Source organism: Stegostoma tigrinum, chromosome 12 (genome assembly GCF_030684315.1).
Source record: "Stegostoma tigrinum isolate sSteTig4 chromosome 12, sSteTig4.hap1, whole genome shotgun sequence".
Lineage (NCBI taxonomy): Eukaryota > Metazoa > Chordata > Chondrichthyes > Orectolobiformes > Stegostomatidae > Stegostoma > Stegostoma tigrinum.
The window spans coordinates 71,478,172-71,495,979 of record NC_081365.1 but is presented as its reverse complement, the minus strand read 5'-3'; the positions used below and the strand labels follow the sequence as shown (position 1 = coordinate 71,495,979).

The 17,808-nt window shown below is 37.8% G+C and overlaps 1 long non-coding RNA gene across 3 annotated transcripts in view; it reads right to left on the bottom strand.

Moving 5' to 3' along the window:
* Window positions 1-7,510: 7,510 nt before the first annotated feature.
* The window catches only part of LOC125457013 (uncharacterized), a 49,157-nt gene continuing 38,859 nt past the window's right edge, over window positions 7,511-17,808 (bottom strand). For 2 of the 3 annotated variants that reach the window (XR_009446570.1, XR_007248553.1), the window contains 4 exons: window positions 13,025-13,106; window positions 11,513-11,758; window positions 11,212-11,247; window positions 7,511-7,739 (listed from right to left, as the gene is read on the bottom strand). This is a non-coding gene — a long non-coding RNA (uncharacterized LOC125457013). The remainder of the gene's footprint in view (window positions 7,740-11,211; window positions 11,248-11,512; window positions 11,759-13,024; window positions 13,107-17,808) is intronic. The other variant, XR_009446571.1, reaches the window with a different exon arrangement.

Sequence of the window (17,808 nt, the reverse complement as noted above, 5' to 3'; positions counted from 1 at the left end):
TTCACCACTTGGTCAAATGTGTCCATAATGCCAAAAGAACAATTATATTACTCTCACCTCTAAAGTTAAGCTTTTTTGTCCACGTGTGAAATAAAGACACAATGAGGTCTGGAACTGAGCAGCCCTAGCTGAACACAAGCAGTGCATCGGTGAACAGGTTATTCCCAAGTAACATTGGTGACCCCTTCCATTACTTCACTGATGACGAAAAGGACACCAATGAGTGGTGATTCACCTTGCTTTGTGTACAGAACATACCCAAGCAATTTCCCAAATTGTCCAGTAGGTGCTAATATTGTAGTTATACTCAGTACACAGCAGGAGCATGTCTTCAATTCTATTGCCTAAATGTTCTCAGGGTCCATAACCATTTTCTGAAATCATGTTGAGTGAATTACATTGGCTGCAGATTGATATGTATGATACTAGGAAACTCTGGAGGCTGAGGTGGATCATGCAGTTGGCCCTTCTGGCTGAAGACTGTTACAAATGCTTCTGTCTCATCCTTTGAGATATATACTGGGCTCTCCCAACAAGGAGGATGGCACTATTTGGAGGAGTCTCCTTCTCCAGTGAGTCATTTAATTGCCCACCACCATTCATCAATAGATGTAGCAGGACTACAGAACTTGGATCTAATCTGTTGGTTGTGGAATTGCTTATTCTTTTATCACCTGCTGTATTAGTAGTCAATACTTATGCCTAAAACTGAGGTGTCAACCTGATGAAGCTACAACATTAGTTGGCATGCATGTAGCTACTTACTTAATGTGGTCCCTACTCTTCATTAAATCAGGCATGATCCAGTGGCTTGATAGAGCAGAGGAATAACTTGTGTTGGGAATACTATTTTGTTGGTGGTGGTGGCAGCAGCATAAAGCAGCACCTCAAAAATGCAGTATCACGAACTGGAAAATGGTGGAAAAATCCTCACATTTGTTTGTATTCCCTTGAATTTTGAAGACTGAAGTGTAATCTAATGGAACTGTGTAAAAAGTAATAAAGAGAGGAAATATAGGAGAAATCATTTCCTCTGATGCAAAATTAAGAATAAAGGAATAACCCTTAAGACGTTTCATCAGCTTTTGTGCTCCTGAGATGCTGCTTGGCCTGCTGTGTTCATCCAGCTCCACACTTTGTTATCTCGGATTCTCCAGCATCTGCAGTTCCCATTATCTCTAATAAAAATTTAAATCCAGAAGCACATTAACTACACAATGCAATAGAAAAACTCTTAAAATGTTCCTGAAGAGGCCACGAATGCTATTTCAATTTAAATCCTCCCAGGAGATCAAGAACTTCCTAGTTATGAGCATCAAGGCATATGGACTAAAAGGTGAACAAATGGTGTGGATTTATGACTCAAATAAAGCTTAGGTTGAATTGATTCTTAATCCTATAAAAGGATTCAACAATGTAAAACAATACCTTTGAAGTTTAAGAAGTTGAATTAAGCATCAAATAAAAAGGAAGGTGACCTTCTGATTTGTACAGAACAAAGAGAAAGGTTTTTTTTAGGAAAAGATCAAATTCATTTATAAACTAAGTAGGGTCCAAATAAGTGGGGAATTTGTAGCTTGTAGTAAGAGAGACTGCCTAAACATTCACAAGATTAATTAAAATAGTCCAGTACGTTATACAGCAGATCTCCGCGTCCTTTGTTATTTTGCTTAACTCTAGAAATCAGCAGGAGGATGGCAATATTTGGAGGAGTCGTCTCCTCCAGTGAGTCATTTAATGGAATCATTCTTCAGTTAATTGAGGAAATCTGGCAAGCTGGTTTAAACCTGTCTGGGTTACACAATTACTTATATCGCGACAGGAACCCTAGTGGGCACAATACTTTCCACTATTACCATAATTTTATTCCAATTGATCTTTATGTAACTTTACCACTCTGTAAATCTAACTTTTAAAAACAGAATTTTGAAAACACTAAACTATATTCATATTTAATGATAATCGAAAATTGAACTTGCAACAGTTGTTTTTCTATGGGGTAGTTACTTACTCTACGCTCCAATTCAAATAGCATTCATAATGTTGTATCAGAGATAATGGGAACTGCAGATGCTGGAGAATCCAAGATAACAAAGTGTGGAGCTGGATGAACACAGCAGGCCAAGCAGCATCTCAGGAGCACAAAAGCTGACGTTTCGGGCCTAGACCCTATTCATAATGTGTTTGGTAGTTAGTAATGAAAACTTCAATCCTTTTCTATTGCTTTCCAATTTTAATGTGCTCTATTCCTTAGTATGGATAGGATGGTGAATCTGCAGATTTAGAAGTGGCTACACTTTACCATTAAAGAAATAAATTGATAACTGAAATTATTTGAATATGAAGCCAAACACCCACTGTCTCTGGAGAGATGTCTTGCATTGTTTATATGCTTAATCAAAAGCACTTTGGAATGCTTACAGAAATAAAAAAGGTAACTGTTGCAAGATTACTTGTTGATAAAAGTGGAAGTTTAAATAATAAAATCTGAAGTTATTTCGATAGGGAAATGTTAATATTGTAGAATTTACAATGATTTCAACTGCTTGCAATAAAAGTTATAGGACAACCATGCTATGTGTAATGGTAAAGTTAAAACTGAAGTTAATTGAATGAATTGAGGCAACTTCCCTGAAGTTCACTTAAAACTAAAGGGTTTTTGGGGGTACTGTGAATGACTTGTAGACAGGGTGGTTAAGAAGGTGTTTAGCAAGTCTCCACTGCTCAAATCAGTGAGTCTAGGAGTTGGGACATCATGCTGACATTGTACAGAATGTTGGTGAGAATTCTTTTGGTGCACTGTCCAGTTTTGGTCACCCTCATAGGAAGATTGAGCTGGTGATTGTTCAGAACAGATTTACCAGGAAGTTGCTGGAAGGGAGAGCGAGAGCGAGAGCGAGAAGCTATTCTTCTGAAGGAGCTGCCACACAATTTGCTGTCTACTGGTACAAAAAAAATGATGTTTGCTTTAAGTGACTGACACCCTGGGTGAAGTCCATTAAATTCCAAAATGAATAGATGTCAAAAATCATCCACATGAAAAAAAATAAAATTAAGAACCATCCACATTTTCCTTATAATCAGACAAGAACTGGGATGATGTGGTGGCAGAGACTATTTGCAAATGAGGACGACTACAGGCCTGAGAAAACAGACAAGTGGCAGGGATAATTTCTCGTCAATTAATGAGGTGGTAATTCTTTTGGGAGAAAGAAAACCACATGGAAGGAGTGTATATTTGAATACCAAGACAATAAACATTGCTACTGTAATTTGAGGATATTTCTCAGGTATTGTCCAGTGGAAATACACTGGTTGAAGTTAGAAATAAGAAATGGATGATCACACTTATGGGAACATACTATAGACCCAACAATATAGTCGTAGAAATGGAGGAGCAAATATGTAAAAATACCAGATGGATGTAAGAATAATAATGTTTACTAGTAGGGGATTTTAATTTTCCAAACATTGACTAGGACTAGGTTAAAAGTTAGGATGGTGAGTATTTGTTAAATGTATTCAAGAAGATTTTCTTTATCAATATAAATGTTCCTACTAGAGATGGAGCAAGACTTGACCTTCTCTTGGGAAGTAAGGCAGGGCAAGTGACTTAAGTGTTAATAGAGGAACACTTTAGGACTAGTGATCATAATTTAAAAAAAACTTATGGAAAGAATAAGCTTTCCATTAAAGTTAAAGTTCTTAACTGGAATAAGCCAAATTTAAATGATATGAATCAAGAACTTTCTAAAGTTGCAAGCAGTAGACTGCTTGCAGGTAACGGGTTAACTGACAAGTGGAAGGCTTTCAAAAGCTCGTAAAAACAAAGTTCAGAGGCATTATGTTCCTGTTAGGGTGAAAGGCAAGGCTGACAAGATTAAGGAACAATGGATGAAGATAGATATTGAAGTTCTAGTCCAGAATTTAAAAAAAACCTGTTAGAGAGACACAACTGGGATCAAATGAACCAAGTATAGAATAAGAATAAATATTAAGAGGGGAATAAATATTTAAGAGGAAAATCAGGAAGGTAAAAGAGGGGATGCAATAGCCTTGGCAGATAAGGTTAAGGATAATCCAAAGACATTCTACAAGTACATTAAGGGTAAAAGAACAATGAGAGAATGTAGGGCTTCTTAAAGATCAATGAGGTCATCTTTGTGTTGAACCTCAAAAGATGGGAGAGATACTAAATGAATATTTTGCATCAGTTCTTATGTGGAGAAAGAAATGAAGACTAGATAACTCGGGGAAATAAATATTGATGTTTTGAAAACAGTTCACCTCACAAAAGAGGAAGTATTGGAGGTCTAAGATAAAAAGGTGCATAAATCTCCAGGACCTGATCAAAATGTATCCTAGGATGTTATGGGAACTTGGGGAGGGACTTGTGGGGCCCCTAGCAGAAACATTTGTATCATTCATAACCCCATGATAACCAGAGGCAGGTAGGCACAACATTACCCTTCTTTTAAATAAAGATGGTAAGGAGAAGACTTGTAAATTTAGACTAGCAGGTCTGAACATTAGTGGTGGGCAAAATCGTTGGAGGTGATTCTGAAAGATGAATTTACATGCATTTGGAGAGGTAAGGAATGATTAAGGATAGTTAGCATGGGTTTGTACCAGGGAAACAGAGGCTCAAACTTGACTGACTTGAGGAAGTAACCAAAAAGATTGTCTACTGCACTTCATCCTCATTGTTTACTTGGACTTTAGCAAAGCTTTTGTGGTTCTGCATGCTAAATGAATTAGCAAAATTAGATTACATGGATTTCAAGGTGACCTCGCCAATCAGAAACAAATTGGTTTTATAGTAAGAAAGAGAAGTAGGTGGAGGAGGGTTGTTTGGTTTTTTTGGGCTGGAGGATTGTGGTCAATCGTGTTCCACAGAGAGTGGTACTTGGTCCACGTTTGTTTTTCATTTATGAGGTATTTGGATGAGAATATAGAAGGCACGGGTAATAAGCTTGCTGCTAACACCAAAATTAGTGGTATAGTGGACAGTAAAAGGTTATCTAAGATTACAAAAAAGATCTTGATCAATTGGATCAATGGGCTGAAGAGTGACAGATGGAGTTTAATTTGGATAAGAGATATTGCATTTGGTAAAACAAACAAAGGCAGGCCTTATACAATTAAGAGTAGGATCTTGGGTAGTGTTACAGAACAGAGACATAATTCTTTGAAATTTGCATCGCAGTTAGATAGGGTGGTTAGGAAGACATTTAGCACACTTGCCTTCATTGCTCAAACTTGACTATAAGAGTTGGGATGTCATATTGAGATTGTAAAGGATGTGGGGAGGCCTCTTCTGCAATATTGTGTGCAGTTTTGATCGTCCTGTTATAGGAAGGATATTATTAAACTGGAGGGAATTCAGAAAAGATTTACAAGGATGTTGCGAGGAATGGAGGGCTTGAGTTATAAAAATAGGTGAATAGGCTGAGCCCTTTTTCACTGGAATGAAGGGGGTTGATGGATGACCTTAGTGGCATGGATATCGTGAATAGCAAAATGTCTTTTCCACTAAAGTGGGTGAGTTCAAAACTAGGATGAGGGATAACTTTTTAAAAAGTAATACAAAGTGATTTGTGTATGGAATGAACTGCCAGAGAAAGTGGTGGATGCAGGTACAATTACAATTGCTTAAGTCATTTAGACAAGTCCATGAAAAGGAAAGAAGAGGGATGTGGGCCAAAGAGGGACAACTTTTTTTAAAAAAAAATGCAGAGTGGTTGGTGTATGCAATGAACTGTCAGAGGGTCTGTTTTCCTATCTAATGAAAGACTCTGAATTGCGTGGATGAACAAAAGAAAGGTGATCCAAAAGTTAAAATTCAATGTCTCTTCAAGAACTGTGTAAGTAAAAATCACAAAAAAAAAGCAAAAGTCTAGGCTATATAAAAGGGGGCATAAATTGGTAATGCTGTAATTATACTATATAAAGACAGTATACTAATGCAATGGAGTGATCCATTAAATCATAAAAACATTAAAGCCACAAATCAGTGTTGTTCCAGATGTATTGGGAATCTGAAACTATAGTTATGAACATAGACTGGAGACACTGGAACTATTTGAACTGCAGCCAGTGAATACCAAGATGAAAATCAAGTAGTTTTATAAATTATGAAGTTTTGATAGAAGTCTATAGTTGGACTGCAACTTGCAAAGAACTTTGAATTGTTGAGGACAAAAGCTCAGAAAAATTTCTAAACAGAACATTGTTGATGCATGGAGCACTTTGTTGCAAAAGGTGGATGAGTTACAAAACGCTCCCATTTGAGAGACAGTTGAATGTAACAAGTGAAGGAAATCAGGACATTCATCTAAAATTTGAGAAAAATACAAACGCTGGTATTTTCACCACTTACCACGCTGCTGTCATTTGCTTTACAAATCTCTTATCAAGAGAATAAATTAGCTGAGAATTTAAAAGCATGGATTTGTTTCAACACAACTATTCTCCTATGAAATAAATTACTTTGCTATGACAGTTAGTTGATTACAATATACATGCAGATAGAAATACATTGCCTACTGCCATATGCCAACTCTAAACAGAGCTTTTTGGAAATATTGAGGCCCTCTTGTGGCATAGTGGAAATGTCCCACCCCTGGAGCAGGAGGTCCAGATTCAAGCCCTACCTGCTTCAGAGGTGTGGAATAACATCTGAATATGTTGATTAGAAAACAAACAGGTTAAATACAAAAAATATGGTAAAAACTAGTATGCGTTTATAAATCGTTATGGTCAATTGTAACTTTATAATCTCAAAGTCTCAGATCATTCAGATTCTTTTTCCCCTTCCCACTGCGCCCCCAGCCTTTGAACATTACCAGCAACAGATGTTTTATTAAAAAGTGATTGTTACATTTCAATTGTGGTAACCAAAGTAAAATCTTTTTGTCAAAAAGTTAGGATTACTTAATACCTTGATCTTACACAAGTAATAGTGAAGTTGAAATCCACTGTCTCACTATCGGAATTGTCAGGTTGGAATATATTCCTGCCGATCCTGCTCCTGAATTTATGCAAAAGGATCCTTAACTTGTGCAGACACAGGAATTGAACAGTTGTCTTCTCTAATATGCTATTATATAATCCAATCAATTGTGTTTGGACCAAGGCTGGTTTTACTTCAGCAATGAAAGGTGTGGTAAGTATAGGTGTCACATTGATTAGCATTGTGAGGTCCCAGTGCTAGAAACACAGGCTTCATTTCAGTCTTGGGTGAGTGTGGAAATTTGCATTTTCTTGTGTCTGTGTGGGTCCCCACTGGGTGGTCTGGTTTCTTTCCAGTTCCATGTGGGGTTATAGGAATGGGGTGTTTTTTGGAGTGTTGGTGCAGATTCTACCGCATTGTAGGAATGATGATTTTACGTACAGTTTGGATTTCACAACTAAGTGAAGAGTCAACTTTTACTCGAGTAGTGGTCAGTCTTAGGTATGTATGGCAATAGTTGTATTTGTAAAAATAAAACAAATCTGCGAGCTGCAGTAATTAATTGAATCTTAATTATTTATTTCATATTTCAGTATTAAAACATTATAAATATCATTGCCATAAACAAATACAAACTGGATTCTTTTAAACTAATACAAGAGAATATTGCCTTTCAGTGTGCAATACAATAAAGGTTTGGGCAGTAATTTCAGCTGCCCTCTGCATTTACATTATAAACAGATGCACTCCAGGTTAAGTTTGTCTCATATTGGAGAGAGTTAGAATTCTGTAATTTAAAGTGCTCACATTAATATACTTCATTTTGTAAATTATATCAACTTACAATTCAATTACGTTAAAATGTACTAAAAAAGTGTCAGCCCAGTGGCAGGTTACAAAGTAATGCTAAGATTTCTCATTCTGCAAAATAACCATTAACTTTACTCATCATAGATGAATGCTGTGAGACTCCTGGCAGTGGCAGAAGCAGTAGCAGTCAGCCTTGCTCCAGCAGCACAATCAATATTGGGGACATTCACAGGAGCTTAACTCCAATATTTACGTGCTGCTAAGGCACTGCTGATATCAGAATGTTGTCTTTGCTTTCAATGTTTAGCATTACTAAGCACCAGGCAGCAATTTAATTTGAAGATGAAAAGACACAGTAATGAAATCAGATAATGCTCCTGTCTTCATGTGGCAGCACAATATGGCCTGCATCTCCGTACAACTCACAAACCATTATGTGCTGCTAGTTCACCACAGGATCTCTACATATAAATTTTTCTTCTCAACATTTTATGCAACTCTTCTTTACCAAGGGAAGAAAATACATTTGTATCAAAGTTAGCTATCTATTGAAATCAATTGTGCAAAATGATCAACTAAAATATCAGTTAATTATCTTAATAATGAAAGGATGGATAAGATCAGAAATACATTTGTGGTTAAGCTATTTTATTTTAAACTTGTTCTCTACTCTCAGTAGAGAAGTATTACAACATTATACGAACGGTAACTGGTTCCAGTCTAAAATAGGAAAGAAAATATTCAACTTTAAGACCTTAAACTAAACATAGCTGCATAAACTCTAGAAAGAATTTTCAAAATATTATACAGTACAACAGCTGGGTTTAGCTCTAGCTTGTATAAATCCACTCCAGGAAACAATTAACAAGGTTGAATAAATACTCATGATTCAGTGTATTGTACTCCTCTACAGAAAATAGAGTGAGTTACTCTGCACAGCAACAGACCCTTCAGTCTAAGCTGACCATAACTGCAAACTAAACTAGTCCCACCTACCTGTGAAATTTCAAAAAAACAAGAGAACTGCAGATGCTGTAAATCAGGAACACAAATAAAATTGCTGGAGAAGGTCAGCAGGTTTGGCAGCATCCTTGAAGGAAAAAAAACAGTTCGTGTTTCGGGTCTGGTGACCCTTCCTCAGAACTTTCCAGTCACCAGACCCAAAACATTAACTGTTTTTTCCTTCACAGATGCTGCCAGACCTGCCGAGCTTCTCCAGCAACTTTGTTTTTGTTCCCACCTACCTGTGATTGGTCCATATCCCTCCAAACCTTTCTTTATGCACATATCCAAATATATATTTTAAACATTTAGCGGTACCCCCAGTTACCTCCTTCACTTCCTCTGGAAGTTTATTCCACACATGAACCACAAAAAAAGTCCCTCGCGCACATCTTTAAAATAATTCTTCCTCTCACCTTAAAAATATGCTCCATATAGTCTTGAAATCCCCCATCTTTGGGAGAAAAAACCCTGCCATTCACTTGATCTACACCCTGCATGATTTTATAAACCTAAACAAAAAAGTCAACCCACAACCTCTTACAGTTCAGTGGGAAAAAAAGTTTCAACCTACCCAGTCTCTGACAACTCAAACCTCCATGCCCACCAACATCCTGGTAAATCTTTTCTGTAAAATGTTTATTGCTGCTGTCACATGCATAAGACAAGACAAAACGGCATCTTGTTTTAAATGCTGGACTTTTGAGATTAATTTTAGGGATGAGTGTTTTAGACTAGCAATCACAATCACACAAAAGCAGAAGTTACTGGAGACACTAACCAGATCCAACAGAATCTGCATAGAGGTAGCACAGTTAATGTTGAGTCTAGTGACACTTCTCTACTGGGAGTCAAAACATTGTTCTTTCTTTCCATGGATGCTGCTAGACCTGCTGAGATTCTCCAGCAATTACTGTTTTTGTTTCAGATAGAACAAAGAACTGACTCTATCACATTCGGAAAAGTTCCACCCAGGATGAAGCTTAGACCACCCTCCAGGAATTTTGTACTTTTGCATTCTAACACGTGAATGAACATGGAAGAGTACTAAGAGTACTGCATATTGTTCAGACCCTGCTGGAGAAAAACAAACTAACCACAAACTCATTCTTGTAGTGGCACAAAAGGCCTATGATATATCTAAGAACAAAGAACAAGTTTTTGATCAGTAGTATAGAAGTGTAACCTTGTTATAGTTGGGGAAGTGGTAATATTCCTATTTAACTGCCAGTGTGAATATTGGACCTCCTGGCTGGAGGAACTGAAACTGATTGTTTGAAAACAGACTCATTCAGGAACTCATGACCAATATAACCCCCAGCCTCTGACATCATTGTTTCTGTCTGGTGAAACAACTAACCTATTATTAACATCACTACCTCCAAGATCCTCTACAGAAATTAGGAGTGGGACCCTTAAACCACCTTATGAATGTCAAATTGGATTAGTGGTTGATTGGATTAGGCTGCATACCACGTTAATCTTCCACCTCGTTGAGAGATCCTTGATCACCAATTTTAAAAAATCCTTGGACGCTACTCCTAAAAATGACATCTTGCCTTCATTTCTCATCTCAACCAGAACTGCTTTAATATCCTGGCTTCCTAAACTTAGGCCTTCCCTCTCAACTGTGCTTATGCCATTAATTAATCTCTTAGTTTTTCCTAGATTCCTTTCTTTCCTAAATATCACATGCCCTTTAAACATTCAGATTTGAAAATCACAGCCTGCAGTCACAACATTGATCTGATAGCCGGCATACTCCTTTCGTGTTAATTTATTCAGTTTGTTTTGCTGTGAATGTTATGCACGGATAGCGTTTTTTTGTTTTGTCCTTTTTAGTAACCTTCAGCCTAATTTACTTAGGAAGGCATACAGAATACAAATCTATTACAGCCTGTCTAGCATTTCCCAGATTAATACCATTCTCTTTTGCTCTCCTCCCCAAAATATTTGATCTAAAATGCTCTTGACATTCTAGTTATGCAGCTTGTTGGAACACTACCTCCAGCATGGTGCAAGTGGAAATCGTTCTAATGGTACAACTCCACTTTCGCCAGACAAAGGAAGCACTGGCCCAAACCTGAACCCACTTCTACCACCTGTCTGTGAGTTACTCATTAATTTTTCTGCACATTTCTGCCCCATGCCAATTTTCTTGTAGCTCATGTACTGATGGATATCCAATGCATTTACATGAATCTAACCTGGGGCTTACCACTGATGAGAAGTGGAACTGGATTAGCCATATAAACACAGCAAGCTTTTTATTAACTGGCACATATGGGACCAAGAGAATGCTGGCTAATCAAATATTCTGGATTTAAGATTTTCACATAATCAACAGAAAAACACACGCTAAGTAATAGAACTTTAATGCAGGGGTACACAATTCATGGTTACACATAAAAATGCAACTTTACCTTAAATTCAAAAAATATACTCACCAGCTGAGAGCCTGCTCGCTTGCACTTTCAACTTGACTACTTCGACATCATGGTATTGGAAGAGAAACAGAATCAACTGTTGATATTGTGTGGCCATTCAATTGAGCAACAAGCACATTTAAATGGAGGTAAATAAACTAACACAATAATAATTGACAGAATGGTGCGGCGAGATTCACGGTATTTGAGGTATATGATTTTTGCCATTTTAGAATGTTCTAGTTCATGAGGTCAACAAAGTTAGTTATAATGCTTATACAATAGTAGGTCAGGAGCTAGGAATCCTGTATGGGTAACGCACCTTGGTCTCCCTGTCCATGATGCACACACAATCAGGTGGGTGGTAGAATACTCCTCAAATGCCTGGATAAAGTTCAACTCTTAACAATCAGGAGGCTTGACACCAACCAGAACAATGCAGGCCACTTGACTGTGGATCTAACGCCATTCATTTCCTTCACCAATGCATAGTTGCAGCATGGTGAAGCACCTACACAAAATTTACTGTGGCTCATTAGATATCATCTTCTAAACTGGCAATCACTACCTGAAAAACAAGGGCAACAGATGTAAGTGAACTTCATTAGCAAGTTCCCCTCGAAGTCACTCTCATCCGGATTTGCAAATGCAATTGCTGCTCCTCCAGAGTCACTGTCAATATCCTGCAACTTCCTCCTTAATAGCATTTTACCAAACAGTGGTTCAAGGCAGCAACCCTAACCACTATATTAGGGCAACTCTGAATAGGCAATAAGTGCTTGCTGGAGTCTGCAAAGCCTACATCCCATGAACGAATAAAAGAAAAATCCACAGAACATCTTTAATTTTGATTTTTGCCTAGAAACTCAATGAATATGAAGAACCTCCTTTTATCCTACCAGTGTTGTTGACACTAACGTGGACCATGATGACTGGAACCATTCATTTACATTGCAATATACTGTCTCCTAATACTACTGGATTCCAGTTTGCTACTGGCTTTCTGCCACATGAGCAGATTGACCAGCTCATCTATTTTGCAGGCCTCATTTTCATCCAAACAAGCTGAAAGAACCTCAGACATGCACAACTGCAAAGCAGGAGATTCCTGACCTTTGGGACCCTCCTTTCCTCACTTGCAGTCACATCCTCGTTTTTCTAGCCAGTGACCTAGAAAGGATTGTGATGGCTTCCTGGATTAAAATAACCTGATAATTCTGCCCCCACCCCCTCTGATGTGCCAGAGTTTGCAGTTTGATCTCCAATTTATAACAGCCTGTTTAAGCTGTACACTAATTGCACTTGCCCAGTGATCTCTGTGCCTTAATTAATTTTTGTTGTTGCCAGAAAAGTGGACTAAATTTGTACTCTAGTGACATTTTGCTTATCCTGTCAGTTTTAGACAATCTGAATTATGAACTCCTACAGGAGTAAACCTTGCTGGAAACTGATCTGACTCCAGAAAATGTGAATTATGTCTATACCTTTTACTGTGATCACATCTGTATGTCATAATCAGCCCCAAAGTTGGAATGCAAGAATAAATCATTTTTATTTTAACTTGAGACAAAGCTTCTCAAATGTGACTTCAAGAATGTACCTCACAAATAAAGGGATGGAGGGTAACCTAACGGCTATCTATTTCAAAAAGGAAAAAGAAGTAAACACTTCTGCTTATGGATGGGGAGGGGCATTTAAAGTCAATTTCTCTCTCACTATGTATATGAACACAAGAAACATGAAGTATGGCATGCTTTAGGTATTAATACAGTGTCTAATAATAACTGAAGCAATTACATCAAACACCAAGAGAAGACACTTTCATCCTACTCACCAACTGAAAATTTTTACAGTCATAGATGAATCCACCAGAGCAGAGCAATCTGTCCCTGTCATGAGTGACTGAATCAGAATCCCTATAAAAGTGGAAACAGGCCCTTCAGACCAACAGGTCAACACTGACCCTCCAAACAGCATCGCACCTAGACACATCCCCACAGCTCAATTTCCCTGTAACCCACCTATGAGCAACTGTACATTGGCCAATCCACCTAACCCGCACATTGCTGGACTATGGGAGACAGACGAGACACACAACTGGGAGGTCCCAGCAGAAACCCATGCAAACACAGGGAGAACATGTAAACGCCAGACAGAGTCACCCATGGCAGAAGTTGACTCCAGGCCCCAGGCACTGAGGCAGCAGAGCTAACCACTAAGCCACTGTACGACCCCTTGGGGGCCATATCCTCATGATTGACCCAAAAAAAGGTCAGTTGAGCGAGGCAAAAACAAAAGGAACATAGAGAAAAGATTATTTTAATTGCAAAAGAGAGTATTGCTGGAGGTGGGAAGAGGGGGGAAAGAAAGAGGGGTTAGTTATTTTTGTCAAAGCTTTTTGTTTTGCACTCAACAGGGCACATCACAAGAATATGAATTTAAGGGGCAAAAATCAATTCTACTACACAAAAGTAGTGTTTTTGAGAAGACCCACCAATTGAATACCTTTTGCCAACCACTGACATGGAGAAAAAGATGCCCAATTTAACTGTAATTACCTGGAAGGGAAACTTTGTTTACAAGTTTGACAAATGAGAGAAGCTACCTGTTTGCTACCACTACTGTGCAGTAATAGGAATGGTGTTTGCCATTAACAATGCTGTCAAGTCAAAAAAGATATTCTGCTTATCACACAAATGAGTAATATTGACAGTGATCACACAAATGTATGGACATTAATTCACATTTGATGTCAGGGTTGTAGCCTGTGCAATCTGGTCTTTAGCATTTAAAAATCAAAAGTCTACCCCTTCTGTCATTTGCAAGTACTAAGGTACAACCGTATCAGCCTTTCACCCACTTGAGAAAAACTTACAACTTGCCCAGCATTAGAGGTTATTCTACTATATACAACACTTGCTTGATAATCCAACTGTGCAAAGAATTACACTGAATCAGTTTAGAGTTGGTTCGGCTTGCATCATAAAAACCAAAAGAACTGTGGATGCTGTAAATCAGGAACAAAAACAAAAAAAAAAAGTTACTGGAACAGCTCAGCATCAAGGTGCATTTGAGTGTACTGGAAGCTACATTCATGAATATACAGGGACCTGTTATTTACAGAAGGACATGTTAGTTCTGCTTCAATGCAGGCCAAATAGGGAACAATAATTTCTCAGGGCAATGGTATAACAAAAAAAATTGACAATTGACTGTCAAGCAGCATTAATATAAGTGCATTAAGCAAAAGGAACAAACCACCTCTATCTCCACTCAGCTCCTTAAGTTGCCTAACTCCAGCACTCTACTGCATGTCCCACTCAGTTAATAACTTATGCTCCCAATACAATTAAAAGCCTTGAAAATAAACAAGCTAAAATAAACTGCTAAAATAGGTTAAGGGTTAGATCAACAGAACTGCAACAGCAGACATTTTAAACAGGCTATTTTGGATAGTTGCTTTCCAATGAAGAAACGAAGTCACCGTTCATAATTATATTTAAGCTTAAAACACCGCTTTGGAACCCAATGTTCTCTTTCAAAGAGAAAGTAAACTTCAGTCATATCAGGACTGCTGCTAATTATGGGCACCTTTACTATTAGGATTAATAATGGAGATGGGTCAATACTAGGTTTAGTAATTTGCTTTATGGTTGGTTTCAAAACAGGATCTAAGAAGCTACCCTGAAAATATTGCACAAACTCATCCAGGACAGATTTGGCCATACTGATTTTTCAGTCCAAAATAAAAAAACATGCATTCCTAATCAAAATAACTTGCAAAATAAGTGGTATAGTATGGTTAACTTTTTGCTGCTGGCAAAGATCCTTAAAATTCCTAAATTTACATATAACTGAAACTTTGACTGGAAAATTGCAAATAATTAACAATCACTCATTCACTGCAGTTTTAGGCTGACCAGGCTCCATCTAGTGGCACAAAAGTTGATCAATGGGAGTCCCACTCATCAGCTGCACTCAAAATATGCCACTAGATGGAACCCAAGACTTCAAATGTTGACCCAAAAAGAACACAAGCTGGCATCTAGCAGAAATCAGCAGCAAAAACCGATGGGTAGGAACATACACTTAGATACCTTAATGGTCCGAGCAAAGGCAAAAATGGGAGCTGGGGAGTAAAGGGGATGGTACAAGTTTGAGAGCCAGGGTGAATCAGGAAATTCAGCTAAAGTCACTGGTAGTTGGGATAAAGGGGTAACCATAAAATAAGAATGGATGGTCAGAACTGGAGCTTCCAATTAATGTAGTTAATGAAATGGTGAAAGTTGACAAGCATTTCATATTTTCTGTGCAGTTGATGCCTTCAAACAGGAACAACATTGCTTTTGTAAAATCCATTAATGTTGGCACTTTTGTCAAATATTGTTCACATCATCATTCAACTCTCATTGATAATCATTGTTTTGCCACAATCATGTGGCCCCTAGCTTAAAAAGGCTTACATGTCTTGGATCTTATGTTTCACACAGGGTCATGGCAAAGAATTGCTAAACAAAATGCCTTTGCCAAATTGAAGGAGGAGGCTGGGATACGGGAAATTGCAATATCCGTGATGCTCCCTCCATTAGAATGCAAAACTCATCGTAGGTGGAGGTGCAAGAATTTATTTTTCTTAACATTCATTCATGGGATGTGGGAGTTGATGACACCAGCATTTATTGCTCATCCTTAACTGTCACGAAGAGGTGGAGATGAACTGTCTTCTTTGTGGTATTGTTACTGCAAAGGAGGAGGCCATACAGCCTGTTATGCCTGCTCTATTGTCGAGCAGTCATGTCTGGTCTTCTTTCCCCCATCCCTACCACACTATCCCTGCACATGTCTAATCAGATCAATCATCCATCCAATGGCCTCCTGAATGCCACAACTGAACTTGTCTCCACATTTCCAGGCAGGGTATTCACAAGGCATTTAGTTAAGGAGTATGGGAAGAGCTTCTCTCATCACACTTGCTTCTTTTGCACATCACTAACTCTGTTCTCCCCACTAACTCTGTTCCCCCCTTTTAAAACAAGAGTACAAATGGGGACATGTTCTCTTTATTTATTTGATCCAACCCACACCTGACTTTCAAAGCCTCAATCTCCTCTCCAAGGTTGACAGTCCCAACGTCTTCAATCTATCTTCATAACTGAAATTTCTCATTCCTGGAAATATTCAATGCATTCATATCTCTGCTATAATGTGGCACCCAAAACGACACATGATATTCCAGCTCTGATCTAACAAATGTCTTCTACAGGTTCAACATACCTCCTTGCTCTTTTACTCTATACCCCTAATAATAAAGTTGAGAACAGTACGTGCTTTATTAACTGCTTTCTCCATTGGTGTTGCCACCTTCAAATGATCTATGCACGTATACACGCTGATCCCTCTGCTTCTGCACCCATTTCAAAACTCTCTCTCTCTCTCTCTCTCATTTTATGTATCTTTCAATGTTCTTCTGGTCAAAGTGCATCACCTCACTTCTCTGCATGGAATCTCATCCCCTATCCTATCCATCATCTCCATTTGTTAATGTCTATCAGGAGATCTATACTGTCCTCCTTACAGTTTATAAAACTTGGAAGAATTGCATCATCTGCAAACTTTTGAAATTGTTCCCTGCACAATGATCAAGTTGAGTAACATTTTAAGCAAAGCAAAAAGGCTCCATAGAGGAATTCCACTACAAATCTTCCTTTAACCCGAAAATTAACCACTGACCATTTGTTTCCGGTCACAACCAAATTTTGTATTTTTGAAGTTTATCATATTTCTTGAACCACTGTAACGCTCAAAAATTAAGCTAGTCCTCAATAACTAAAGGATGCCCCATTTCAACTCTCCTTGTTTAAAGTTTCTTCGCTTTAAAATGGTTTCTACTTTTAAAATACCCTCTCACTTCAAGTACTATTTCCTGTTTATCATTCCATACTTCTCAGTTGTATTTTGCCTCATTGATGCATCCTCAGCAATGGCAAAATGGGTGCTCCTAGAGTTGGTGCCCATTTCTGTGTCCTGCAGCTGACGATTGTTATTTTTAAACAATTCTCTTCAAGTACTGAAATAAACTTGATTTGAATTTAGAAATTTCAGGAACATAAGCCTGAATTTAAGTGAGGGTGTCCTGTAAAGTTAATGTATTTCATTGTATTCTTTAGTGAAAGCTGAAATGCTGGGACTGGCAACACAAAATCAGTAAACCACTTTAGCATTACATTGATTTAAAACAAGGCCTTTAGAAACAAACAGCAATAAAAGTCATTGACAACAAATTTAAAAATCACCCATTTAGAAGAAGTTCATTTACCAAAATACTGTATTTTGACATCACTTTTAATAAAAAAGATGGGAGTTTTAATGTTCATTATTTTAAAAAAAAATCAGGAAATGGCAAATATGTTTTTAAATATTAAGAAATACTACAGTCAGAAGACTGACTTAAAATATTCAAATCGTAATTTAAACAAGGTACCTTTCGCCTATTATTTCAAGGCTAGCACCCACCACCGTGACCAGACTTTTATCAGTGATATTATCAATACCGCAGCTGGAGTCAAAAGACATTTTTCTTGATCCAAAGCAAAAAGAAATCAAGTATTTTTTCACAGC